Source organism: Eumetopias jubatus, unplaced genomic scaffold (genome assembly GCF_037043125.1).
Source record: "Eumetopias jubatus isolate StellerSeaLion01/CBP00866 unplaced genomic scaffold, mEumJub1_p1.0 scaffold_13, whole genome shotgun sequence".
NCBI classification, from domain to species: Eukaryota; Metazoa; Chordata; class Mammalia; order Carnivora; family Otariidae; genus Eumetopias; species Eumetopias jubatus.
The window spans coordinates 16210765-16238181 of record NW_028274819.1 but is presented as its reverse complement, the minus strand read 5'-3'; the positions used below and the strand labels follow the sequence as shown (position 1 = coordinate 16238181).

The 27417-nt window shown below is 40.1% G+C and overlaps 1 protein-coding gene across 5 annotated transcripts in view; it reads right to left on the bottom strand.

Annotated features, from left to right (window-relative positions):
* CKAP5 (cytoskeleton associated protein 5) overlaps positions 1-27417 on the bottom strand; it is a 102425-nt gene that overhangs the window by 68629 nt on the left and 6379 nt on the right. The window contains exon 1 of one of the 5 annotated variants that reach the window (XM_088018152.1): positions 17146-17164. The exons of 2 other annotated variants lie outside the window; for them this stretch is intronic. The gene's annotated coding sequence lies outside the window, so the exon portion shown is untranslated. Of the gene's footprint in view, positions 1-4132; positions 4150-10518; positions 10603-17145; positions 17165-27417 lie in introns of those variants that run through there. 2 more of the 5 variants (XM_028111200.1, XM_088018153.1) reach the window with 2 other exon arrangements.

The window sequence follows — 27417 nt, the reverse complement described above, 5'->3', positions numbered from 1 at the left end:
AAGTTATGAAGCATTACAATAAAATTGACCCGATGACCTAACACCCAGTCTAAAAATTAGAACACTACCATTAACATTACTGCATCTGTGCATTTCTTTCCTACCCCAACCTTCTTCCCACAGAAGCACTTTCCTGAAGTTCATTTAGTTTTATGCCAGTCACAATCACACATCCCTAAACAACAAAATTAACTGTGCTTATTTGTGAGCCTTAGAAAAGTATTATCTGTGTATTGTCTTCCATAACTTCCTTTTTTCATTCAGTATTTCATTTGTAAAATTGATCCATGTGTGTACTGTAGTTCAAAGCTACTCAAAATGTGGTCCAAAGACTTGTGCTCGTTCACAAATATATCAGAGACAAGTACAGAAATGGAGCTAAGAGTTTAGAAACTGCCATAGCACCTATTCTAACTTCTTTTATTATAGTACTTTGAGAACTGAAAAAAGTTCAGTAAGGATAAAGTATAAAATGCAACACAGAAAGTAAGGGGGTGTAAAGTTAGGCTGGAAAGTAGTTCAGATCAAACCTTGGAAGGTCTTGTGGGCAATGTTAAGGAATTTGAACTTCACCCCAAGTGTAAAATGAAACTTTGAAGGACTGTAAACAGGAAGCATTACATATGCCATCAAACCTGCATTTTTTGAAAACTGTATGTTGTACATGTAAAAAGGCAATGTAAAGAATGGTTTGGAAGGCAGTAACAATGGAAGGAAATCAGTGAGCATACAGTGGTCTAGAACAAAGATGATGGTGGCCTGGACCTAAGGATAGTAGCAATGCAGATAAAGGAAAACGGATGGATTTTAGAGATATAAGGAGTGTTAAAGAATGTTCTTACAGAGTGAATGTAGAAGGGGTATAAGAGAGGGAGGAAGATGAAGTTTTGGACAAGCTGTTTGAGATACACACAAGTGTAGACAAGTACAGCATTTGGAGATTTAAGCCTGGAGCTCAAGAGAGAGATCTAGCCTGGAGATAAAAATTTACAAGTTACCAGTAGATAAATGTAATTAAAACCAAGGGGAAGGACGATAGCACTGAGGAAGAGTACACAGTAAGAAGAGGGTCCAGGACAGAGTTCAGATGACACCAGCATTTACAGGACAGGTAGATGCGCCCTCAATCCACCATCATGCACACTGTCTGGCACATATAAAATGATCAATAAATGTCTGCTGGGGAAGGGGAAAAAAACACAATAATCCAAAATGCACTAACAGTTTTATCAAACTTGAGAATTTTATCGCCTTCTATTTCTATCTGGAAATCTAAATTAAAAAAAAAAATTCTGTATCTTCAAAACCACCACTTAAGAGGAGACCTTGTGTAAATTACTTAGGCAAATGTACTGCCTCAGAATGCTTGTGTGTAAAGTGGGGATATCAGTAGGGGATAAGCCTACCTCATAGGGTTACTGTGGGTATTAAAGGAGTTAGTCCATCTAAAACTCTTAAAACTAGGTACTTGGCATCTAACAAGGACTCAATAAATGTTAGCAATTTACATATTATCAGTAGTTGGCATTCCTAATTTGAAAATACTTATTTCCAAATTACAATTGACTTTATTTTGTAATTCTACAGGATTAAAAGAGCAAACACAAATACCCCAAACTGAATTTAGTCAACATTTTACTCATAACAGTTGTTTGAAAAAATACAAGTTATAAATTGAATGTCTGAAATAAAATAAAATAGGGGCACCTGGGTGGCTCAGCCGGTTAAGCGCCTGGCTTGAGGTTGGGTCATGATCTCAGGGTCCTGGGATTGAGTCCCGAGTCAGGCTCCCTGTTCAGCGGGGAGTCTGCTTCTCCCTCTACCCTTCCCCCTGCTCGTGATCTCTCTCTCTCAAATAATTATAAATAAAATCTTAAAAAAAGAAAGAAAGAGGGGCACCTGGGTGGCTCAGTTGGTTAAGCGACTGCCTTCGGGTCAGGTCATGATCACAGGGTCCTAAGATCAAGCCCCGCACTGGGCTCCCTGCTTGGCAGGAAGCCTGCTTCTCCCTTTCCCACTCCCCCTGCTTGTGTTCCCTCTCTCGCTGTCAGATAAATAAATAAAATCTTAAAAAAAAAAAGGAAGAAAATAAAATATATTACACATTTATGTATAGGCCTTTTTTTTTAAGCTAGGTGTGGAGCCAAACACGGGGCTCAAACTCATGACCGTGAGGCCAAGACTTGAGCCGAGATAGAGTTGGACACTTAACTGACTGAGCCACCCAGGCTCCCCCACATAATGTACAAACCTTTTTAAACTTTATTATAGTCACTTTACCTTTTTTACTTTTATGTATGCATTGACCAAATAAAGAACTGAAACTACAAACTACAGCTTTTGCTTTTTTTTTTGGTCTAACTAACATTTGGGGGCATGACCATGTATCTCTTGCTCCTTCAAATATAAAATGGAATTAGTACATTTATATCCCACTTTAAGAGTCTACAAAAGAGGTTCTTTTTTGTGCCATAGGCCCCTGGTAAAGTATTAGACACCTTCTTTGGAATATTTCTCTCTTTTTATTTAAGAGAGAGAGAGAGAGCACAAGTGAGCACATGCATGAGTGGGAAGAGGGGCAGAGGGAGAGAGTGGGAGACAATCTTAAGCAGGTTCCCCGCTGAGTGTAGAGCCCCACGAGGAGCTCAATCTCACAACCCTGAGATCATGACCTGAGCTGAAATCAAGGGTCACTCGCTTAACAATTGAGCCACACAGGCACCCCCAGAATATTTCTTAATGCTTAAAATATGTAAGATTATGCCAGATTATTTTAAAATATAATCAAATATTATCAAAATATTTATTTTAAAATGTGAATATATTAATTTCTCCATTAATAAATTAAATAAAATCTAGCAGGTTTAATAATTACTATAATTCTGAAGTTCTAATGAACAAAAATATTTTGATATATTGTATCACATCATGTGATTATGAAAATTATTTCTATTGGTGACAAATACACGGGTCCTTCTAACATTATTGTGATTTATGGCCTACATTTTCTTTTTTAAAGATTTTATTTATTTGACAGAGACACAGCGAGAGAGGGAACACAAGCAGGGGGAATGGGAGAGGGCTAGAGAGGGCAGGCTTCAGTTTATACCAATCATATATTCCAATAGTACTTTATATTTTACAATAATTTTCTTATTTGAGAATCTAGTGAGGAAGACATTTAATCACTTCTATGTATTTCACAATGTAAATGCAAGCACAGTTTTATTACCTCATTGGGTTTTCTTGTGTTTCTGTATTTCTAAGATTTTTTTAAAAATTTATTTGAGAGAGAGAGACACAGCGAGAGAGGGAACACAAGCAGGCCGAGTGGGTGAGGGAGAGGCAGGCTTCCCGCTGAGCAGGGAGCCTGATGCAGGGCTCGATCCCAGGACCCTGGGATCACAACCTGAGCCGAAGGCAGATGCTTAATGACTGAGCCACCCAGGCGCCCCTAGTTTCTGTATTATTCTTAGTTATGCAGCTCTTTCTTACTAAACTGTAAGATTCCCTCGAGCAAGAGCTTTTTTTGTCTCATTAATCTCTATTCTCACAATGCTCAAAAACCCACAAAAAACAAAGCAAACAAAGGGATAAAGCAAATATAATTATCCTCTTTTTACATACAGGGAAATAGGTTTGGTGTCTTTTTTCTTATAATTTTTTTATTTCATGTTAATCACCATACATCACATCATTAGTTTTTGATATAGTGTTCCATGATTCATTGTTTGCGTATAACACCCAGTGCTCCATGCAGAATGTGCCCTCTTTAATACCCATCACCAGGCTAACCCATCCTCCCACCCCACTCCCCTCTAGAACCCCCTGTACCTCTGAAGCAAATAATACATTATATGTTAAAAAAAAAAAGAAGAAGAAGAAGAAGAAGAAGATAGCAGGAGGGGAAGAATGAAGTGGGGGGAAGTCGAAGGGGGAGACGAACCATGAAAGACTATGGACTCTGAGGTTTGGTGTCTTACCCAAGGTCACCTAAGTAGGAGAGACTGGTCTAAGGAGAGATTCCTTGAATTCTAATTTGGTGAAATTCTTACAATTTATCTACATATGGTTTCTAGATTATTTATAGTGAAAACTATTCAAACTTTAAAACAATAAGATTTATGGGCACCTGGGTGGTTCAGTCATTAAGCATCCGTCTTCCACTCAGGTCATGATCCCAGGGTCCTGGGATGGAGTCCCACATCGGGCTCCCTGCTCAACAGGGAGTCTGCTTCTCTCTCTCCCACTCCCCCTGCTTGTGTTCCTGTTCTCACTATCTCTCTCTCTGTCAAATAAATAAATAAAATCTTAAAAAAAAAGATTTATTTTGGTGATTACTTAATTTGGTTAGAATATAAAGGAAAAAAAAAGAAAGAAAATACAGAGTAGGGGCGCCTGGGTGGCTCAGTTGGTTAAGTGTCTGCCTTCAGCTCAGGTCATGATTTCAGGGTCCTGGGATCCAGGCCCTCATCAGGCTCCCTGCTCGGCGGGGAGCCTGCTTCTCCCTCTCCCTCTGCTTGTACTCTCTCTGTCAAATAAATAAACACAATCTTAAAAGAAAAAGAAAATATAAAGAGTAAATGAGCATAATATGAAAAACAAGTTTATTTGCCTCCAAAAGGACTTACATAATATAGATATTTAAATTTAAAATTTAAGGAGGAATCATCCCTAATCAGCAGCTGCCTAATAATCAAGTCTAACTACCCAACTGGGCCTTAAAACACTGTTAACCTGCCTTTGGAAAAGAGGGGAATGACCTCAGTTTTCGTTGTAATTGTAATTTGGAATTATTCATGCAGTGGAACCCCCCCTTCCCTCTGCCCCCGCCCGCCCCAATGCCCCCATTCTACTGAGATGGCTCTACCAACTGATAAAGAAAATCTTTCCTTGAGATTAATAAAAAACAAAAGGATGGTAGACTATGATGGCTATAATTCATATTAGTTCTAAATTTCTGACTATAATTCTAGAACATTTGGAGAAGGGGTCCTTAAAGTTAGCCCTTACTTGAAAGCTGAACTTTGCTTCTATCTGCAAATGCTAACTAGCCATTATCACAAAGGAAAGTAAAGGCCTTGGGAACATTCAGAATATATACAGGGAGTAATGAAGAGGAACCTCAGAATCTGTATAAAATGGAATACACATAGAATACAATGTAACAATTTCATAAAAAGTCACATAAGTTAAAGTAAAGGTCAAATGTTTTCTTTAGAGGTATGTAGTACTGCTTTCAATATACACAGCAAACTGAAACCAAACTAACAATCGCAAGAGCCAAAGAATGGGAACCACCCAAATGTCCATCCATTGATGAACAGATAAAAAAAATATGGTTAAGTCCATACCAATGAAATATTATTCAATAATAAAAAGAAATGAAGTACTATAAAGAACTCCTAAGGGGTGCCTGGGTGGCTCAGTTGGTTAAGTGCCTGACTCTTGATTTTGGCTCAGGTCATGATCTCGGGGTCGTGGGACTGAGCCTGCTCTAAAAAACCCCAACTCCTAAAACTCAAAAACAACAAACAACCCAATTAAAAAACGGGCAAAGGACTTTAGACTAGACACTTCTCCAGAGAAAATCTACAAATGGCCAATAAGCACATGAGAAGATGCTCAACATTATTAATCATTATGGAAATGCGTATCAAAACTGTTAAGATACTACCTCACACCTATTAGGATGGCTACTATCAAAACAAAACAAGTGTTGACAAGGATGTAGGGAAATTGAGACCCTTGTACACTGTTGTTAGGAATGTAAAGGCTGGGGAGCACCTGGATGGCTCAGTTGGTCTAGCGACTGCCTTCAGGTCAAGTCATAATCCCAGAATTGGGGATGAGCCCTACATCGGGCTCCCTGCTCAACAGGGAGTCTGCTTCTCCCTCTCCCTCTGTTCTTCCCCCTGCTGGTGCTATCTCTCACTCACTCATTCTCTCGTATAAATAAATAAAATCTTTTTTTTTTTTTTTAAGGTTTTATTTGACAGAGAGACACAGAGAGAGAGGGAACACAAGCGGGGGGGGGGTGGGTGGGAGGGGGAGAAGCAGGCTTCCCGCGAGCAGGGAGCCCGATGGGGGGCTCAATCCCAGGACCCTGGGATCATGACCTGAGCCGAAGGCAGACGCTTAACAACTGAGCCACCCAGGCACCCCTAAATAAATAAAATCTTAAAAAATAAAAAAAGAATGTAAAATGGTACAGCTGCTGTGGAAAACAGTATGGCAGTTTCTCAAAGAATTAAAAATAGAATTACCATATGACCCAGCAATTCCACTTCTGGGTATATGCCCAAAAGAACTGAAAGCAGGGTCTTAGAGACATATTTGTATACCCATGTTCATTTCATAGCAACATTATTCACAACAGCTAAAATGTGGAATACACATAAAACGGAATATTATTTAGCCTTAAAAAGAAATTCTGACATGTGCTAGAACCTGGATGAACCCTGAGGCCATTAGGCTAACGTGAAATAAGCCAGCCACAAAGAGACAAATACTGAATGATTCCACTTAAAATGAGGTAGTTAAAATCAGAGACATAAAGGAGAATGGTTGTTGCTAGTGAATGGATGGACTGGGGAATGGGGTATAAAGCTTCAGTTTTCCAAAATGAAAAAAATTATGAATATGGGTGGTAGTGATGGTTCCACAACACACTGAACGTATTTGATACCAGTGACCTGCACACTTAAAAATGACACAAAAGAAATGAAGTACTAATAAATGCTATAACATGGATGAACCTTGAAAACATTTTTACTAAAAGAAACCAGTCACAAAGAACCACATATGATTCCATTTATTGGAAATATCCAGAATGGGCAAGTCTATAGAGACAGAAAGTAGATCAGTGTTTGCCTAGGACTGAAGTGTTCGGGGGAAATTAAAAGGGTGAAGGCTAAGGAGTGTAGTATGGGATTTCTTTCTGGGGTAATGAAAATGTTTCAAAATTGACTGTGGTGATAACTGCACAATCTAGAAAAGCCACTGAATTGTACACTTTAAATGGAGAGTGGTAGATAAATTATATTTCATTAAATATAAACTGCTTTTTAGGGGGGCCTGGGTGGCTCAGTTTGTTAGGCAGCTGCCTTGGGCTCAGGTCATGATCCCAAGGTCCTGGGATCAAGACCCGCTTCAGGCTCCCTCCCCACTCCCCATTGTGCTCACTCTCTCTCTCAAATAAATAAAATCTTAAAAAAAAAAACCAACTGCTTAAAAAAAAACTAACAAAGTTTACAAACAGAAGTCCTTAGGCGATAAGAAAAATAAGAATGATCTGTTCAAGCTACTGATCATTTTTACATGTGCATGGGTTGGCTGCACAGGTTAGAGTCCTTTCTAATAACAAGGTCTAATAATAAGGAATTACTCTGTTCCTATTTTACCTTAAGCATTCACATTCACTGAATTTCCCTATGGGCAAACAATGATGTACCTAAGCTCATAGGAGTACAGGTAAGAAGTCTGAACAAATAATAATACAAAATACATTATGTGTGGAAAGTGCTTTTAGCAAGGGATAAATCAGGGTTATAGGAATTCAAAATAGGATTAACCACCAGTGAGTGAGGGATGGTCAGTGAAAATCTCACAGAAAGGATGGCATCTGAACTCAGTGCTGAATGACAGGTGGGATTTTCAAAAAACAGACAAACCGAAGTAGAAAAGGAAATATTCTAGGCTGAGAAAAGAAAGGCCAAGTCTTGGAGATAGGAAAGTACAGAGCATGTTCAGAGAACAGTGAATGGCTCCATTTATTATAGTCTAAGATGAGAGGTAGACTAGGGTCAGATCATGTAGAATCTTGAATATTAAGCTAAATAGCAGAAGATGCTGATGATGGAAGCAGGGAAATGATGTGATCCTATCTACTTCAGAAAGACAAATCTATGTAGAATGGACTGAAAGGGAGAGAAAAATATAATCTTGATAGGCAATTATTGCAGTACTCTAGGACAAAGATAAATAGGAGCCATAGGGGTCTTAGGAATGGAGAGGATGGGCAGGGGGGACTGAAGGGAGTTACATTAAAGAACTAGAATTAGTAAGCCTCAGCAAGTATGGATGTGGAAGTAGGAAGAGCCTAGTAGGAGACTTCAGTCTAGGTGACTAGGAGGACAGTAGTGCTAATAACATAAAAATATCAGTAGTTCTGGATTGTTTATTTTTGGGGGAGTAGAGAAGAGGTGAAGAATATGATGAGTTTGGTTTTAGACTTGAGAAATATGATCTTCAAGTGGTTAGAAATGTGGCACCAGGATTAAACAGGGGATTCTGGATTTTATAAACACAGACATGGGAAATCAAGCTGTCATTACATAGCAAGGTTTGATGCTTCAAGAGTGAATAAAGTTGCCAACAAAGAGAAGCATTAATAAAATTAATTTGAACTATATATGATGCTTACTATGGTTCATTCAATCTAGCCCATACTACAAATGTTCATACTTTCAAATTATTCAGACCTCTCAAGAGGCTTCACCCTGGCCTGAAACAGAGGAAAAGGCAAGGAAGCCAGCTAAAATAAATCTGTTCTACAGAAATATAATCTTATAACCATTGCTGTATCTAAAACATCTTCCAAAGAGCTCAAAATACCATACAGTCCACACTACTGCTGAAAAAGGTTTAGATGTAATCATTTATTTTTAGACCAGAGGTTAAGAAATGTTTCCAAGGTCATACATAAAGGTAGAACTTAGGGGGCGCCTGGGTGGCTCAGTTGGTTAAGCGACTGCCTTCAGCTCAGGTCATGATCCCAGGGTCCTGGGATAGAGCCCCGCATCGGGCTCCCTGCTCGGCGGGAAGCCTGCTTCTCCCTCTCCCACTCCCCCTGCTTGTGTTCCCTCTCTCTCTCTCTCTCTCTCTGTCAATTAAATAAAATCTTTAAAAAAAAAAAGGTAGAACTTATAATAAATTTCAAACTGATTTTTCAGTATTCAATTAAATAACAAAGTACCTATTAAATATGCATTATGTATTATTATAACATATAGACCCAAGCAATCTATGCATTTTCTCATTCATCAACCAGCTAAAAGTAAGGCACCAAGAGACTAAGTCATGAGTAATGTTAGAGCTGGGCCTACAATCTGTATCTCCTTTCTCTCAGTCCACCAATTCTGCTGCACCACTCATAGGTCCAAGGGTAGTGTCCTTTTATTTGAAGTTCCTATAATGTGACAGTCTATAAGAATAATTATACAGCTACTAAACAGACTGTTTTGGCTTTCTACTTGGGAAGAAGCTGTGGCAGTGAACTATTTTATGGCTAATTCCCAAGCTTTTGACCTACAAAAGCTCTTCACTATCACAATACAAGAGACCTGGATCTGATTACCATTCCTGGACTCTCACTTCTGGCTAAGGAAATGCTACTGCAAAAGCACAGAATAAGTGTGAGGTAAGTATGAGGAAAATTTCTGCCCATTCAAAAAGCAACCCCTTTGAATGACCAATAAAGTATGATAATAGATTCACTCCAAAAAAAATTATTATAATATAGGGACAAAACAACACACATACAGGCCCAGAAAGCTGTACTCAAACCTTGTATTGGAAGGACAAATGGACTAAAGAAGCATAACAATTATGTAACTGTCACAGAAAACTAAAAATTTTTATTACTTGGCCAAGCCAGACAAAAGCTCATCTCTAAGTAACCAGTAACAAAATGACAAGCCCTTCCCTCTAATTTAAAAAACCTCACTGCCTCCAGGTAATTCCCGTTAACAAGGACAAGTATTAACCTCTTGCTGGAGTAGTCTGCATTATCAGGAAGCCAGAAATCTGAACTGCTTCTCTAGCAGGTTATCTCGGCGAACTTGGGTGTGCTTGCTGTCCTAGTCCTGGCATGGTGGCCTCTCACAAATTCCTTCTGAAGGGGAAGAGTAAAGAGGTGTCTCTGAGCTCTCACATCCTGCTATTCATATCAGCAGGACAGAAGATCAACTAGACTCTCCCTAGTAAACATCACTGTTAATATCTCCAAAAGGGGGACCCACACCAAACAGGCCTCTGGGGAGATGGAAAGCTAAACCCGGCTGTGAATTAGGTCAACTTCCACAGTTACTGCTCAACTGTACCACGGTAGCTGAAAATCTAATGCTTACTCATCCCTAAACTATCCAGGTCTCCAAATCCCAGGCGATAGACCCAAGGCCCAGGACACGAGATCCAGCTCCACCCATCCAGCTCAGTGGGGTTATATATACTCGGGTAAAAGCAATCCTATCCTCACCCCAAGTAGGAACCAGGGTGGGGCAAAGCCAGGTCGTGGACACCGCTCAACCACTGCATATCCAAACAAGCACCCTAGAGCTGCTGTCACCACCCAGAAGTAGAGCAGATGCCCCAGGCTTTAGCTCACTGCAGCCGGCATTGTTTACGCTCTTTCGCAGCCTAACCCTCTGATAGGCCAGGAAAGTCTCCTGCACAGTCCACCAGGACTTCCGGCATGGGCACAGGATGCTTGACCCTCGCCCGCAGTTTGACACTTACGCTCCCTGAGCAGGGAGAGGTCTGGGGGCCCTACGGTCCGAGCAGAATCAGCAGGAATACCCGGCGGGCCGCGGCGGCATTGGTGCGAAGGGCCGCTGGGAAACGCCTCCTCCGGGGGCGGGGCCCAGAGCTCGCTGTCAGAGTGCCCGCCCCACCTCGGCCCCCTCCCGGCACACACTGAAGACTTAAAGGGGCCGCACCTTCGCCCAGAGGTCTGAGGACTCAGGGTGCTGCTTCCAGCCCACAGGGTTTCCAAGGCATGAGGCAAATGAAGGACCAACTAGGAAGGCTCCACCCCGGCTGGGTGGGCCTCTTCTTTGGTGGCAACACAGGCAATGTTCCAGAAACAAAGGAGATGACCAGTTCCTACTACCACAATCCTAATCCCTCCCCCAGGGGTGAAAAAAAAAATTGCTGCAGGCAATAGCCCAAACATCAGGGTAAATATATAGCCCTCATTATGTAAGCTGCTTATTCCATAAATTTGAGCAGTTAGTGTTCTTCAAATGGTAACTGAAAGGCCCAGAAAGGAATTCTGGCAGCCTGCATTGCTTTACCTCACCCTTTTCACAGCCTTCCTTCTCTACAAGAGAAATCCCAGACAATGATAGAGGATGGGTAGGAAGGTAATAGGAAGTGAAATGGAAAACATTCTCATTCTCGTGAGCAAAATGTGCCAAGAACTGGCACAAGAATTCAAAAACTGACCAAGAATTCACATGTCTACGTAGATAAAGAAATTCTGAATGCAAATACAGTTGTGATGTGCAGCCATCCAATTTAATATGAAGAGTTCTTGAGAAAACTGTAGTAGAAACATTACTATCTCAGGGAGTTAAGTAATGGTCTCTGAGCTCTCCACAGGTTGTCAATGAGTTTTAATTTTCTTTTCATAGGAGGAATTTTTCCTCAATCTCAGTTTACAAGGTTTGACTGCATTTTGTGTCTCATACCATCAGGAAAGAGATTTGTGTGTTTACCAAGCCTATATTCTTCCACCTAATCTAGATGAATAAACACATCTTATTAAAGCCTTAAACTACCACCAGACAAGTATGGGAATCAATTTAGTGAAGCAAAAGACCATTTATAAATGCCCTAACACCCTCCATCTCAAACATGGGTTCAAGATTCCAAAGGACAGGCATGAAGACTGCTCTGTTTACCAGGGAACAGACCAAGGTTACAAGGTCTCATAAGATCTTAGAGAATTCTAGGATCAGGCTGCCAGGGAGAAATGGATTCAGATTAGAAATAGTGTGATTCTGAACTGCCAAGAAAATCTCATTTTAAAGTGCATTTAACTATGAATGATACTTCTGAATTAGGTAATTAAGACCTTTCATTTTATCCCCATGAAGCATATCACACTATTCTGAGGATAATGGTTTGCAGATCAGCCTCCCCATTAGATTGGGAGCATCTCAAGGACAAGGGCTAGAATGTATCCTAATCATCCTTTTCTCCCAGTATGATACAAAATGAATACTTAATAATAAATATTTATCACAAAAATTAGGATCAACACTTTCTTTGACATAGGAGTCTAGATAACTGTCAATAAGCACAGCACAGTGAATATATGTGTGCACGCACACACACAAATGGATAATACCCAGTGCTGTGCTTGTTAGTGAATTAAAAATTTAGAGGAAAAAAAAATCCACTGATTGTACAGCTAGGACTCAGACATCAGAGCTCAAGATTGTTATTATAGGGATTTGTATCTTTTGTCCCAAATGCACAGGTAAATATTCCTGAATAGTTCTTAAATATTTCACCCAGTAACAGTCTAAACACGGCCCATCTTATTTTGGCTATTGCTTTTTTCTTTACTATACCATGAAGAGACTAAACTGGACATATAAAACCTTCATAATTCAACAAATTATCAATTAGTAGTCTTCTACTTAATATGCCAATGTGGAAACTGTTTAGGAAATAATTTAGTAAATATTATATATAGAAGAGGAGAGATTCCCTAAGCTGAAAGCTTTTGAGTAAGGTTTATTAAGGTATAACTTACATATGGTAAAATTCACTCTTTTTAGTACATAGTTCTATGATTTTGGCAGACTCAGAGAATCCATCACCATAATTAAGAACATCTCCATCAGCCCAAAATTTTCGCTGGTGTTCCTCTGTAGTCAACACCCCCCACTCCTCCCCCCAACCACTGATCAGCATGCTGTTCCTACAATTTGTGTTTTGCACAATGTCATATTAAAAAAAAAAAAATCATACAGTGTGTAGTCTTTTTTCACTTACAATTGAAATCATCCATGTTGTTGCACAGATCAGTAATTTGTTCCTCTCTATTGCTGAGTAATATTTCATTGTATCAGCTAACACATTTTGCTCATCCATGTTACCAGTTATAGGACATGTGGGTTGTTTCTAGCTTTTAACAATTACGAAAAAAACTGCTATAGATTTTTGTATGAACATAAGTTTTCATTTCTGTTAGGCAAATACCCAGGAGTGGGAATGCTGGTGGTATGGTTAAGTATATGTTTAATTTTATAAGTAACTGCCAAACTGTTTTCCAAAGTGGCTATATGAACCATTTTGCATTCCTCCTCCACCAGCAATGTCTGAGAGTTCATGTGTAACTGGCTTATTACTTAGTACTAATTTCTAGTATGGCTCTGTATTTTTACTCCTATGAATTAAAGCCACTTCTTTCCACAATTTAGTGTTAATGGTTTGTAACATACTCTTCCATTTACAAACCAGTCATTCATTTGGTATGAATCTTAAATGCTACTTAAACGTAACACTTTCAAAGAGAAATATCGATGAAAATTACTCTTTCTAATCCCATCCAAGAGTAGTCAAATCTGGTCATTTTATCTGGATCAACAAGCTACAAGGCTAAACAAAAAGTGCTCCTGGTAAACTGAACAAACCAAAGCATATATTATATATCTGTCAGCGGAACTGGTTTTCCAACATTCAGGTGATTAACCATAGCATCAACAATCTCTTTATATAACAAATCATATTAAACATCTTTATCAAAATTATAATTCTCTTGATTAGGAAGCAAGAAGAAGCTTCAAGAAAGTATTTTAAAACTTATCATAAATACTTTGTCCACTATTACAAAAAAATGCTTTAAAAAGGGGGTCTGGAATTTTTATACACTGTTGGTGAGCATGAAGAAACTGGTACATCCATTTTGGAAAATATTTGTATTAACAACCCATTCCCGAGAGAATTGAGCATTATGTCCACATAAAAACTGGTACATAAATGTTAACAGCAGCATTAGTCATAAGAGCCCCAAAGGGGAAACAACCCAAAAATCCACCAACTGATGAAAGGGTAAACAAAATGTGATATATCCATACAATGGAATATCACTCAGCCATAAAAAGGATTGAAATAGCCATATATGCTACAACATGGGTTAACCTCGAACACATCATGCTGAGTGAAAGAAGCCAGGCACAAAAGGTCATATGTTGGATGATTTTGACCATATGAAATGCGCAGGTCTCCAGGCAAATCCACAGGGACAGAAAGTAGAATAGTGGTTGCCAGGGGCTGGGGTAGGTAGAAAGAGAAAGGGGGAATTAGGAATGACTGCTAATGGGTATGAAGTGTCTTTCTGGGGTGATGAAAATGTTCTGGAATTAGACAGTGGTGATGGTTGCACAACTATGTGAATATGCTAAAAAGCCACTGAATTGTATGTACCCGTTAAAAGGATAAATTTTATGGTATGTAAATTATATTTCAATTAAAATATCCACTGACAGGAGAATGGATAAACAAGCTGTGGTATATTCACAGAAAAGATACTATAGGGCAGTGAAAACAAATGGAGACAACTATTAGCAAAAACACAGATGAATTTCGCAAACCATGCTGAGAGAAAAATAGCTAGTACTAAAGAATATACAATATGATTACATAAATCCAAACAATATACTGTTTAGGAATATATATGTTTGTGGTTAAATTTAAAAGAAAAGTACAAGGGGCACCTGGGTGGCTCAGTCCATTAAGTAAGTCTCAGGTCATGATCTCAAGGTCGTGAGATTGAGTCCTGTGTTGGGCTCTGTGCTGGGCATGCAGCCTGCTTAAGATTCTCTCTCTACCTCTCCCTCTGCCCCTCCCCACCTCTAAAAACTAAAAATGAAAAAAAGTACAAGGATATTAAATTTATAACATAATTTAATATATTTAAAACATATTACGTATTCCATGAGTTTAAAAATAAAAGAAAAAAAAAAGCTCTGCCTCTCGCTAGTAGGATTTTATAATTTAAAAAGTTACATACTGCAGTGTTCAGGCAGAAGTGTAGGAAGGCACTTTTTTTTCCCCCCAATCTGAGAGGAGCACAAGGCTGGAAAGAAGAAAATTTTTATCTCCAAATCCCTGTTCTACCATTAACTAGTTGTGAAACCTTAGGGAAGTCATTGAATATTTGGTGGCTTTAGTGTTGTCATGTATAAAACAAGGAGTTTGTATCAACAGCTCTCCCACCTCTGAAATTTTGAGACAGTGCTCCACAACCACTATTTATACATGATAAACAGCACGCTTGCAATTCCAAATTCTCCAGTACTATAACATCTGCGGCTAATGTTAAATGTTTGGAAAATTCTTCTACTTAAGTGGCAAAATCTCATAACCTCATTCTCTTCAGCCCTTGGTTAAATTACTACAAAGGAATGGTATCAGTTGTAGTGCTAATCTGAAACCAGTTTGCATGCATGTAGGTTCTACCATCATTTTCCTTTTCCAGGCACTCTCTCTTTAATTTTTTTTAAGGAGGAAGGGTGGGTTTTTTTAAGAGACAAGAGAGCTTTTCCAGGTACTCTCACTCTGGTAGAATAGATTATCTCCCCAGGCCAAAAAGAAGGAATTCACACAAACCGCTCAAAAAACACAATCATAAGTCTCTTATGCCTGACAAAGAAAGTAATGTGGTAAAGGTAAACACTGATTCAGTAAGTCTGAAATATGAACTGTATTTACTTCTCCATATGCAAAGAACAGGGAAGGAGAGTTTGAGTCATCTAGTCACATAGAAGCACAATCTGTGGCACCAAGAAGTCAATGTCACAATCAGAGCAGGCATTCCCATGGTTCTACTCAGGGCACCACACCCAGCTGAACTTTCTACTATCAACTCTCACTTAAAGGGGAATTAAAAAATGATACATTAAAAGTCCAGGACAGACAGCTTTACTGGAGAATTCTACCAAACATTTAAAGAAGAATTAACACCAATTCTCCTGAAACTCTTCCAAAAAATTGAAGAAATACTTCCAAACTCATTCTATTAGGCCAGAATTACCCTGATATGAAAGCCAAAGCCACTGTAAGAAAACTACAGACCAATATCGCTAATAAATACTGACGCAAAAATCTTCAAAATACTACCAAACTGAATCCAACAGCACATTAAAAAGATTATACACCATGTCCAAGTGGAATTTATTCCTGGAATGCAAGGACGGTCTAACATACCAAAATCAACCAATATAGTACACCGTAACTGATTACAAGAAGACAAAAACCACATGCTCATCTCAACTGATGCAATAAAAAGCATTTGCCAAGATTTAACACCCTCAATGATAAAAACACTCAAACTAGGAATATCAGAAAACTACCTCAACATAGTAAAGGCCATTATGAGAAGCCCATAGCTAACATCATACTCAATGGTGAATGACTGAAAGCTTTTCCTCTAAGATCAGGAACAAGGCAAGGATGGCTGTTCTAGCCATTCCTATTCAATATCGTACTGAAAGTTTTAGCCAGGGTGCCTGGGTGGCTCTGTCGGTTGAGTGTCTGCCTTGGGCTCAGGTCATGATCCCAGGGTCCTGGGATCAAGTGCCGACACAACAGGGTAAAAAACCCACAGGGGTGCCTGGGTGGCTCAGTCAATTAAGCAACCAACTCTTGATCTCAGGGTCATGAGTTCAAGCCCAGCATTGGGCTCCACGCCCAGTGTAGTGCCTACCTTAAAAAAAAAAAAAAAAGGCAACATACAGAATGGAAAAAAAATACCTGCAAATCATATATGATAAGGGGTTAATATCCAAAAGACATAAAAAACTTGTACAACAACCCAAATAACCCACCGAAAAAAATGGGCAAAAGACCTGAATAGACAGTTCTCCAAGTTTGATATACAAATGCTCAACATCACTAATCATCAGAAAACCACAAATTGAGGGGTGCCTTGGGTGGCTCAGTCAGGTAAGCAACCAACTCTTGATTTTGGCTCAGGTCATGATCTCAGGATTTTGAGTTCAAACCCCACTGGCAGCTCCGCACTGGGCATGGAGCCTGCTTGGGATTTCTCTCTCTTCCTCTCCCTTTGCCCCTCCCCCCTCCTCCACTCCTGCATCCTCTCTCTCCAAAAAAAATTTAAAAAAAATAATAATAAAATAAAAAGAGGGTTGCCTGGATGGCTCAGTCGGGTAAGCGACCAACTCTTGATTTCTGCTCAAGTCATGATCTCAGGATCATGAGATCAAGCCCCACACCCAGTGTGGAGCCTGCTTAAGATTCTCTCTCTCTCTCCCTCTGCCCCGGCCCCACCCCCACCCCTGCTAGCAAGCCTGCATGCTCTCTCTTTAAAAAAAAAAAGAAAAAGGGCACCTGGGTGGCTCAGTTGATTAAGCGACTGCCTTCAGCTCAGGTCATGATCCTGGAGTCCCGGGATCGAGTCCCGCATCGGGCTCCCTGCTCGGCAGAGAGTCTGCTTCTCCCTCTGACCTTACCCCCTCTCATGTACTCTCTCTCATTCTCTCTCTCAAAGAAATAAAATCTTTAAAAAAAAAAGAAAAAGAAAAACATAAATCAAAACTACAATGAGATTATCAACTCACACCCATTAAGATGATTACTATATATAAAAAAACTAAAATAAATATTGCCAAGAATGTAGAGAAATAGGAATCCTTGCACACCATTGGTAGGACTGTAAAATGGTTCAACTGCTATGGAAAACAATACTCTGGTCAAAAAATTAGAAATGGGGCGCATGGGTGGCTCAGTTGGTTAAGCATCTGCCTTTGGCTCAGGTCATGTTCCCAGGGTTCTGGGATGGAGCTCCACATCGGGCTCCCTGCTCAGCAGGGTACCTGCTTCTCCCACTCCCTCTGCTGCTCCCCATTCTTGTGCTCTCTTGCTCTGTCAAGTAAATAAAATCTTTTAAAAAAATTAAAAATAGAATACCACATTACTACTATGTGATCCAGCAATCCCACTTCTGAGTATGTCTATACATATGTACATTCATACATATACATAACCAAAAAATTTAAAAGTTGGGTCTCAAAAAGATTTACACACCCATATTCAAAGCAGCAATATTCACAATACCCAAGAAGTAGAAGCAACACAGATGTCTACTGAAGAATGAATGGATAAACAAAATGCAGTATATACATACAATGGAATACAAACATTAAAAAGGAAGGAAATCTTGTTACATGCTACAATATGGATGAACTTTGAGAACATTACACTAAATGAAATAAACCAGTCACAAAAAGACAAATACTGTATGATTCCACTTATATGAGGTATCTAAACTAGTAAAATTCACAGAAACAAAGTAGAATGATGGTTATCAAGGGCTGGGAGAAGGGGGAAAGAGAATGTACAGACTCAGATTTTCAAGACGAAAAAAAGTTCTGGAGATGTTTCACAACAACGTGAATGTACTTAATTTAAAATGTACTTAATTAGGGACGCCTGGGTGGCTCAGTCGTTAAGCATCTGCCTTCAGCTCAGGTCATGATCCCAGGGTCCTAGGATCGAGCCCCGCAACGGCTCCCTGCTCAGCGGAGAGCCTGCTTCTCCCTCTCCCACTCCCCCTGCTTGTGTTCCCTCTCTTGCTGTTTCTCTGTCAAATAAATAAATAAAAAATCTTAAAAAAAAAAAAAAGTGAGACATTCATCCATTCAATAAACTGCTCTGTAACTATTTTTTTAATTCTTTTCTTCTTTCTTTTTCTTAAAGATTTTATTTATTTATTTGTCAGAGAGAGAGAGAGAAAGAGCACAAGCAGGAGGAGTGGCAGGCAGAGGGAGAAGCAGGCTTCCTGCTGAGCAGGGAGCCCAATGTGGGACTCGATCCCAGGACCCTGGGATCATGACCTGAGCCGAAGGCAGCTACTTAACCAACTGAGCCACCCAGGCGTCCCTGCTCTGTAACTATTTTAAAAAAGATGATGGGGGCGCCTGGGTGGCTCAGTCGTTAAGCGTCTGCCTTCGGCTCAGGTCATGATCCCAGGGTCCTGGGATCGAGCCCCACATTGGGCTCCCTGCTCCGCAGGAGGCCTGCTTCTCCCTCTCCCACTCCCTCTGCTTGTGTTCCTTCTCTCGCTCTATCTCTCTGTCAAATAAATAAATAAAATCTTTAAAAAATAAAAATAAAAATAAAAAGATGATGAAGACTAAAGTAAATATTTAAATATTAATGGGGGAGAAATACTAAGTTTTAAAAAGAAAACTGGAAGACAGTATATGAAGTCTAATTAACTTTTGTGTTTAGTAAAACCATATGGGGGATGTACACATTGGTAGTAGGCTCATAACTACCCCCAAAGACACTAGATTTTAATCCCTAGAGCCTGTAAATGTCACTTTATTTGGAAAAAGAGTCTTTGTAGATGTGATTAAATTAAGGATCTTGAAATGGGGAGATTATTGTGGATTATGTTAACGGGCCCTAAATGCAATCACATATATCCTTCTAACAGGAAAAGAGAGGGAAATTTAACACACACAGAGAAGGACACATAAAGGCAGAAAAGAGCAAAATTAGAAGAGGCTGAAGTGATCTGACACAAACTAAGGAATGTCAACAGCCACCAGAAGAGGTAAGGAAGGGGTTCTTCCTGAGAGTGTCAGGAGGAACATGGCCCTGCCTTGGTCTTAGCCCCCATAAGACTGACCTAAATTGTGTTGGACTTCTGGCTTCCAGAACTGTGAGAGAGCAAATTTCTGTTGTTTAAAGCCACCAAATTTGTGGTAATTTGTTACAGAAGCCATAGAAAACGAATACAACTTTGTACACGTTTGAAATCACATACAAATATTCTGGAAGGATCCAAAGAAAACTGTTAACAATGGCTACTTCTATGAAGTATGTCTAAGGGGCTGGCTAAAGAACTTTTACTTTTTCACTTTAATACCTAGCCATTCTTTTTTTTAAATATTTTATTTATTTATTTATTTATTTATTTATTTATTTATTTAAGGGGGGTGGGTCAGAGCAGAGGGGTAGGGAGAGGGAGAGCAGACTCCATACTGAGTGTGGGGCTCGATCCCACGACCCCAAGATCATGACCTGAGCCAAAACCAAGAATTGGACACTTAACCAACTGAGCCACCCAGGAGCCCTCTTGGCCTTCCTTTCTTAAAAACAAAAGCAAAAACAAAAACAAAAAACAAGCTTCAATGTTTTTAAAAGCTCTAAAACTTTAGGGCGCCTGAGTGGCTCAGTTGGTTAAGCGACTGCCTTTGGCTCAGGTCATGATCCTCAAGTCCCTGGATGGAGTCCCGCATTGAGTCCCGCATCCGGCTCCCTGCTCGGCAGGGAGTCTGCTTCGCCCTCTGACCCTCCCCCCTCTCATGCTCTCTCTCTTTCTCTCTCAAATAAATAAAATCTTAAAAAAAAAATAAAAGCTCTAAAACTTTAAAATTCCAGCTTGGAATCTTGAAGCTAGTTCTGTCTATACTCATTCCATAAGCTAAGCCTCACTTCTCCCCCTTAACATTTTTTGGGCACCATATCTCCTTTGAAAGAAGAAACTGAATCTTATTTATTACCCCAGCAGAGTGCTTCGAACTCTAACATAACTTCTAAAATAGCACCATTTCATCAAACCATAGAAGTCTTAAATATATAATAAATGTGTTCCTCGAGTTATTTATAAATAAAATTTTGTATGTTGAATGTGTATTTCAAATGTCAGAAAAATAGGATATATTTAATGGAATTCTGAAATAAGCCCTTTTTCAAAGTGAGAAATCAGCAACAGATTTTGAAATTTTTAAAAGTTTTGCCACTGTTTTCTTGGTTATCCATTTTTTATTATAAAATCCATTGAAAGAGGGTAATTTTAACTTTAGAATCTGACTTTGGCAAAGCCATGGTAGTAGAACAGTTGTTTGCAATAAGTCTGATTGTAGAGAGCTCCAGTCAAGATTAAATTCAATCTAAACCTGTCATCTTGGGCTCTGGAGATAGATCTGAGTTCTAAAACTTGCTTTGTCACACTCTAGCTGAGCCTCAGTTTCATCATCTGTCCTAACAGTACGATCATCATGTGGTTCTTTATTTAATACACACTTCTGGAGCATTCCCTATGTGCCAGGCACTATTCTAAGCACTTCACATGTATGGACTCATTTAAATTCTTATAACTCTGAAGTTGATATTATCACCTCCATTTCACAGACAAGGAAACTGAGGCATGGAGATTAAGCAACTTGCCTAAGGTAATTCAACTAAATGTTGTAAAATTTAAATGAGATTTTGCCTTATACGTGTTAAGAATCCCAACATCCATGTTATCCCCCTGCCCCACAAGTACATTTACTTGTTGGATCACATGAGGTTACTCTGTTAGGCACTCAGCTATGTGCTAAGTATAGGTTGTACAATATATAGTAGCCCAGGGGAAAGGGCCAGCTACTATGAGGCACCTAATCTAGACTCAGGGGTCAGGGAAGGTCTCCCCGAGAAACTGATACTGGCATACCTCACTTTATTGCGCTTTCCAGATATTGTGGCTTTTACAAATTGAAGGTTTGTGACAACCCTGCATCAAAAAGTCTATGGGCGGGGCGCCCTGGTGGCTCAGTCGTTAAGCGTCTGCCTTCAACTCAGGTCATGGTCCCAGGGTCCTGGGATCGAGCCCCGCATCGGGCTCCCTGCTCGGCGGGAAGCCTCCTTCTCCCTCTCCCACTCCCCCTGCTTGTGTTCCCTCTCTCGCTGTGTTTCTCTCTGTCAAATAAATAAATAAAATCTTTAAAAACAAAAAACAAAAAGTCTATGGGCACCGTTTTCCCAATAGCATTTACTCACTTTGTGTCACATTTTGGACATGGACATTTTTCATTATTTTATTTGTTATGGTGACCTGTGATCAGTAATCTTTTTTTTTATCTTTGATGTTACTTTTGTAATTGTTTTGGGGCACCATGAACCATACCCATACAAGACAGCAAACTTAATGGATAAAGGCTGTTGGGTTCTGACTGCTCTACCAACTAGCCTTTCAAGCTTCCCTATTCTCTCTCCTGAGGCCTCCCTGCTCTCTGAGACAACAATATTGAAATTAGGCCAATTAACAACCCTACAATGACCTCTAAATGTTAAGTGAAAAGAAGGCTTGCATGTTTCTCACTTTAATATTTTACTTATTTATTTTTTAAGTAGGCTCTATGCCCAATGTGGGGCTCAAACTCGCAACCCTGAGATCAAGAGCCACAGGCTCTACTGACTGAGCCAGCCAGGTGTCCCACATTCCTCACTTTAAATCAAAGCTAGAAATGATTAAGCTTAGTGGGGAAGGCATGTCCAAAGCTAAGATAACCCTAAGCTAGACCTCTTACACCAGTTAGCCAAGTTGTGAATGCAAAGGAAAAATTCTTGAAAAAAAACTAAAAGTGCTATGCTAGTGAATGCAGAAATGGTAAGAAAGCGAACAGCCTTACTGCTGATATGAAGAAAGTTTTAATTGTCTGGATACAAGATCAAACCAGCTACAACATTCTCTTAAACCAAAGCCTAATTGAAAGCAAGGCCCTGAGTCTCTTCAATTAATGCTATGAAGACAGAAGAGAGGTAAACCTGCGGAAAAGTCTGAAGCTAGCTGAGGCTGGTTCATGAGGCTTAAGGAGAGTAATCTCCGTAACATCAAAGTGCAAAGTGAAGCAGCAAGTGCTGATGGAGAAGCTGCAGCAAGTTATCCACAAGATCTAGCTAAGGTATCAATGAAGGTGGCCTCACTAAACAACAGATTTCCAGTGAGAATGAAACCTTCTATATGGCTTTCATAGTTAGAAAGAAGAAATCAATGCCTGGCTTCAAAGGACAGGCTGAGTCTCCTGTTAGGGGTTAATGTAGCAGGTGACTTTAAGTTAAAGACAATGTATATTTACCATTCTGAAATTAGGGCCCTTAAGAATTATGCTAAATCTACTCTGCCTGTGCTTTATAAACCGAACAAAGCCTGGATGACCGCACATCTGTTTACAACACAGTTTACTGAATATTTTAAGCCCACTGTTGAGACCTACTGCTTGGAAAAAAAAAAAAAAAGATTCACTTCAAAACATTACTGCTCAGGGGCGCCTGGGTTGCTCAGTCAGTTAAGCGTCTGCCTTCGATCCCAGGGTCCTGGGATCGAGCCCTGCATTAAGGCTCTCTGTTCAGCAGGGAGCCTGCTTCTCTCTTTCCCTCTGCCTACTTGTGCTCTCTCTGTCAAATAAATAAATAAAATCTTCAAAATATTACTGCTCATTGACAATGTACCTAGTCACCCAAGTTGAGCTCTGATGGAGATGTGGAAGATTGTTGTTTTCATGCCTGCAAACACAACATTCATTCTGCAGCCCACAGATCAAGGAGTAACTCTGATTTTTAAACCTCATTATTTATAAAATACATTCCATAAGACTGTAGCTGCCAAAGAGATTCCTCTGATGGACCTGGGCAAAATAAACTGAAAACCATCTGGAAAGGATTCACCATTCTAAATGCCATTAAGAACATTCATGATTGGGGCACCTGGGTGGCTCAGTCGCTAAGCGTCTGCCTTCGGCTCAGGTCATGATCCCAGGGCCCTGGGATTGAGCCCCACATCGGGCTCCTTACGCGGCAAGGAGCCTGCTTCTCCCTCTCCCGCTCCCCTTGCTTGTGTTCCCTCTCTTGTGTTCTGTCAAATAAACAAAATGAAATCTTTAAAAAAAAAATTCATGATTTACGGGAAGAGGCCAAAATATCAACATTAACAGGAGTTTGGAAGAAGCTGATTCCAACTGCAGTGGAGGACTTTGAAGGGTTCTAGACTTCAGTGGAGGAAGTAATTGCAGATGTGGCGGAAATAGCAAGAGAATTAGAATCTGAAGTGGAGCCTGAAGATGTGACTGAATTGTTGCAATCTCATGATAAAACTTAATGGATGAGGAACTGCTGCTTATGGATGAGCAAAGAAAGTGGTTTCTTGAGAGAGAATCTACTCCTGGTGAAGATGCTGTGAAGACTATTGAAATGACAACACAGGATTTGAAATATCATATAAACTTAGTTGATAAGGCAGCAGCAGGGGGACGCCTGGATGGCTCAGTCGGTTAAGCATCTGCCTTCGGCTCAGGTCATGATCCCAGGGTCCTTGCTCAGCATGGAGCCTGCTTCTCCCTCTGCCTGCCACTCACCCCTGCTTGTGTTCTGACAAATAAATAAAATCTTTTTTTTAAAAAAAAAGCAGCAGGATTTGAGAGGATGACTCCAATTTTGAAAGAAGTTCTACTATGGGTAAATGCTGTCAAACAGCATCACATACTACAGAGAAATTGTTTGTGAAAGGAAGAGTCCACTGATGCAGCAAACTTCACTGGTGTCTTATTTTTTATTATGTTAATCGCCATATATTACATTAGTTTTTGATGTAGTGTTCCATGATTCATTGTTTGCATATAACACCCAGTGCTCCATGCAGTATGTGCCCTCTTTAATACCCATCACTGGTGTCTTATTTTAACAAATTGCTACAGCCACTCCCACCTTCAGCAACCACCAGAGCCATCAACATCAAGGCAAGACCTTCTACCAGCAAAAGATTACAAACTCCTAGAAGCTCAGGTGATGGTTAGCATTTATATATACATCATGTGTGTATATCTATATCTCCTTTTTTTTTTTCTTTGAGAGAGATAGTGAGCATGCACAAGCAAGCGGGGCGGGGATCTTAAGCAGGCTCCATGCCCAGCACAGAGCCTGATGTGGCGCTCAATCTCACGACCCTGAGATCATGACCTGAGCCAAAACCAAGAGTCAGACGCTTAACTAACTCAGCCACCCAGGCGCCTCACAATATATTAAAATTTTTATTATTATTTTTAAAGATTTTATTTATTTATTCGACAGAGAGAAAGATAGCGAGAGGGAACACAAGCAGGGGGAGTGGGAGAGGGAGAAGCAGGCTTCCCACTGAGCAGGGAGCCTGATGTGGGGCTCGATCCCAGGACCCCGGGATCATGACCTGAGCCAAAGGCAGATGCCCAACGACTGAGCCACCCAGGAGCCCCTATTTATTATTATTTTTAAAGATTTTATTTATTTATTTGACAGAGAGAGACACAGCGAGAGAAAGAACACAAGCAGGGGGAGTGGGAGAGGGAGAAGCAGGTTTCCCGCTGAGCAGGGAGCCTGATGCGGGGCTCGATCCCAGGACCCTGGGATCATGACCTGAGCCGAAAGCAGGCACTTAACTGACTGAGCCACCCAGGTGCTCCTATTTATTTATTTATTTTTAAAGATTTTTATTTATTTGACAGATAGAAATAAGCAGGAGGAGCAGCAGAGGGAGAGGGACAAGCAGGCTCCCCTCTGAGCAGGAGCCCGATGCAGGGCTCGATCCCAGGACCTGAGACGAAGGCATATGCTCAACTGACTGAGCCACCCAGGTGTCCCCCACAATATATTTTAATGAAGATATACACATTTTTTTAGACATGTTATTGCATACTTAACAGACTACAGTGTAGTGTAAACATAATTTTCATATGCACTGGGAAACCAAAAAAAATTTAATTGACTCACTTTACTGTGCTATTCATTTTATTCAGTGGTCTGGAACTGAACCTGCAGTATCTCTGAGGTATGCCTGTAATTAAGGCTGAGAACTAAAGGAAATTAATAGGGATTAGCCAGGCAAAGGCATAATGAGTGGGAATAATAGAGAATGTTAAGGCTTGTGTGTGAAGTCCAAAAGAGCTAAGCAAAAGTAAAGAACAGAATTGTAACTCAAGTAGCCAAACAGGGACTAAAAAGGGCCATATTATACAAACCCAGTGACTTTATGTAAGGAAGGAGTGCTACAGATTGCCTGGCAACTACCAAACTCTCAGGAATGGTAGTTACCATTATTATGTTGTTATAAGCATCATCCCAGTCATTCAGGGATTCTAGATTCAGTTCAGACTTTAACCCTTATTTCAGTCCTCTGGTCCAAGAAAGGCCTAAGTTACCAGCGCTCTTAGGACCAAGAAAGATAAGTCTCCTCTGGTTTAAAACAAACTGCTTCTTTGGGTGTACAGATAATCTATTCCTTTTTATCCTATAGAAAGCATATTTGCTACTAATTAAAAAGTAAATGCCATTTTGTAATACTCAAAGGGACTGTCCATATTTTGTGTGGAAGGATCTCCCATATTAAACATTGCTCAAAATAAGTAGTCCTCAGAAGCGTAAAAAAAGTTTTATTTACTGCACGGAGATTTCTGATATGAGATTTGGTCTCTCCTCCCAAATGAAGCACTCATACTAGTTCTAGCCTAGGAGCCTTTCATGAGACTTTTTTTTTTAAGATTTTATTTATTTATTTGAGAGAGAGAATGAGATAGCACAAAAGGGAAGAGGGTCAGAGGGAGAAGCAGACTCCCCGCTGAGCAGGGAGCCCGATGCGGAACTCGATCCCGGGACTCCAGGATCATGACCTGAACCGAAGGCAGTCGCTTAACCAACTGAGCCACCCAGGCGCCCTCATGAGTTTTTTTTTTTAAGATTTTATTTTTAGGTAATCTCCATACACAACATGGGGCTCAAGCTCACAACCCCAAGATTAAGAGTCACATGCTCTACCAACTGAGCCAGTCAGGTGCCCCTCATGAGACTTTTTAAAGAATCATTTATTTATTTGAGAGAGAGAGAGAGCACACGCAAGTGGGAGAGGAGGGGTAGAGGGAGAGAGAGAGAGAATCCCAAGCAGTCTCCCCACTGAGTGCAGAGCCCCATGTGGGGCTCAATCTCAGGACCCTGAGATCACGACCTGAGCCAAAACCAAGAGTCGGACACTTAACTGACTGCGCCACCCAGGCGTCTCTTGTGAGACTTTTTTTTTTTAAAGAATGTATATAAAAAAAGACCGAAAGAAAAATGTGGAATAACAGTACTGAAAAAAATTCTTGAAATCTAAAAATGAGGGACTTCATACTACAAGTGGATAAGGACATAAAATGATTATTTAAAAAAAAAACAACACTGTGGGGCACCTGGGTGGCTCAGTCGGTTAAGTGTCTGACTTCGGCTCAGGTCATAATCCCAGGGTCCTGGGATCGAGCCCCACATCAGGCTCCCTGCTCCACAGATAGCCTGCTTCTCCCACTCCCCCTCCCCCTGCTTGTGTTCCCTCTCTCGCTGTATCTCTCTCTGTCAAATAAATAAATAAAATCTTAAAAAACAAACACTGTAAATAAAAAAAAAAAAAAAAAAACCGATAAGGGAATAAGATGTTCTAGACAGCCAAAGTAGCCAAATAGGAGAGGTCAATCCTTGGAACAACAATTTTATGTAACTTTTTTTTTTCATATAAATCTAAGAAAATACCTAAGCCTCCCAGTCTTCTTAAACAAAGTATACTAATAATCATTTAAACTTTTCAGGATAACCCCCTACTGCCACAGAGTTATGAGGAACTCTTGCACCAAATCTAAATGGTTCCAATATGGCTTTTTTGAATTTTAATGTTTTAACATTTTAGCTTTTCTTCCTCAACCCTTTTGATCAAGCTAACACTTTTAATTAGCTTGTAACAGTGCTGCCTTTTTAAGTTCTAGCTCTTGATTTAAAGAACCAAGCAAGCTGAAACTGTGCCTAAGAGAGAATAGGATCTACTTGAGGGAAGCCAAT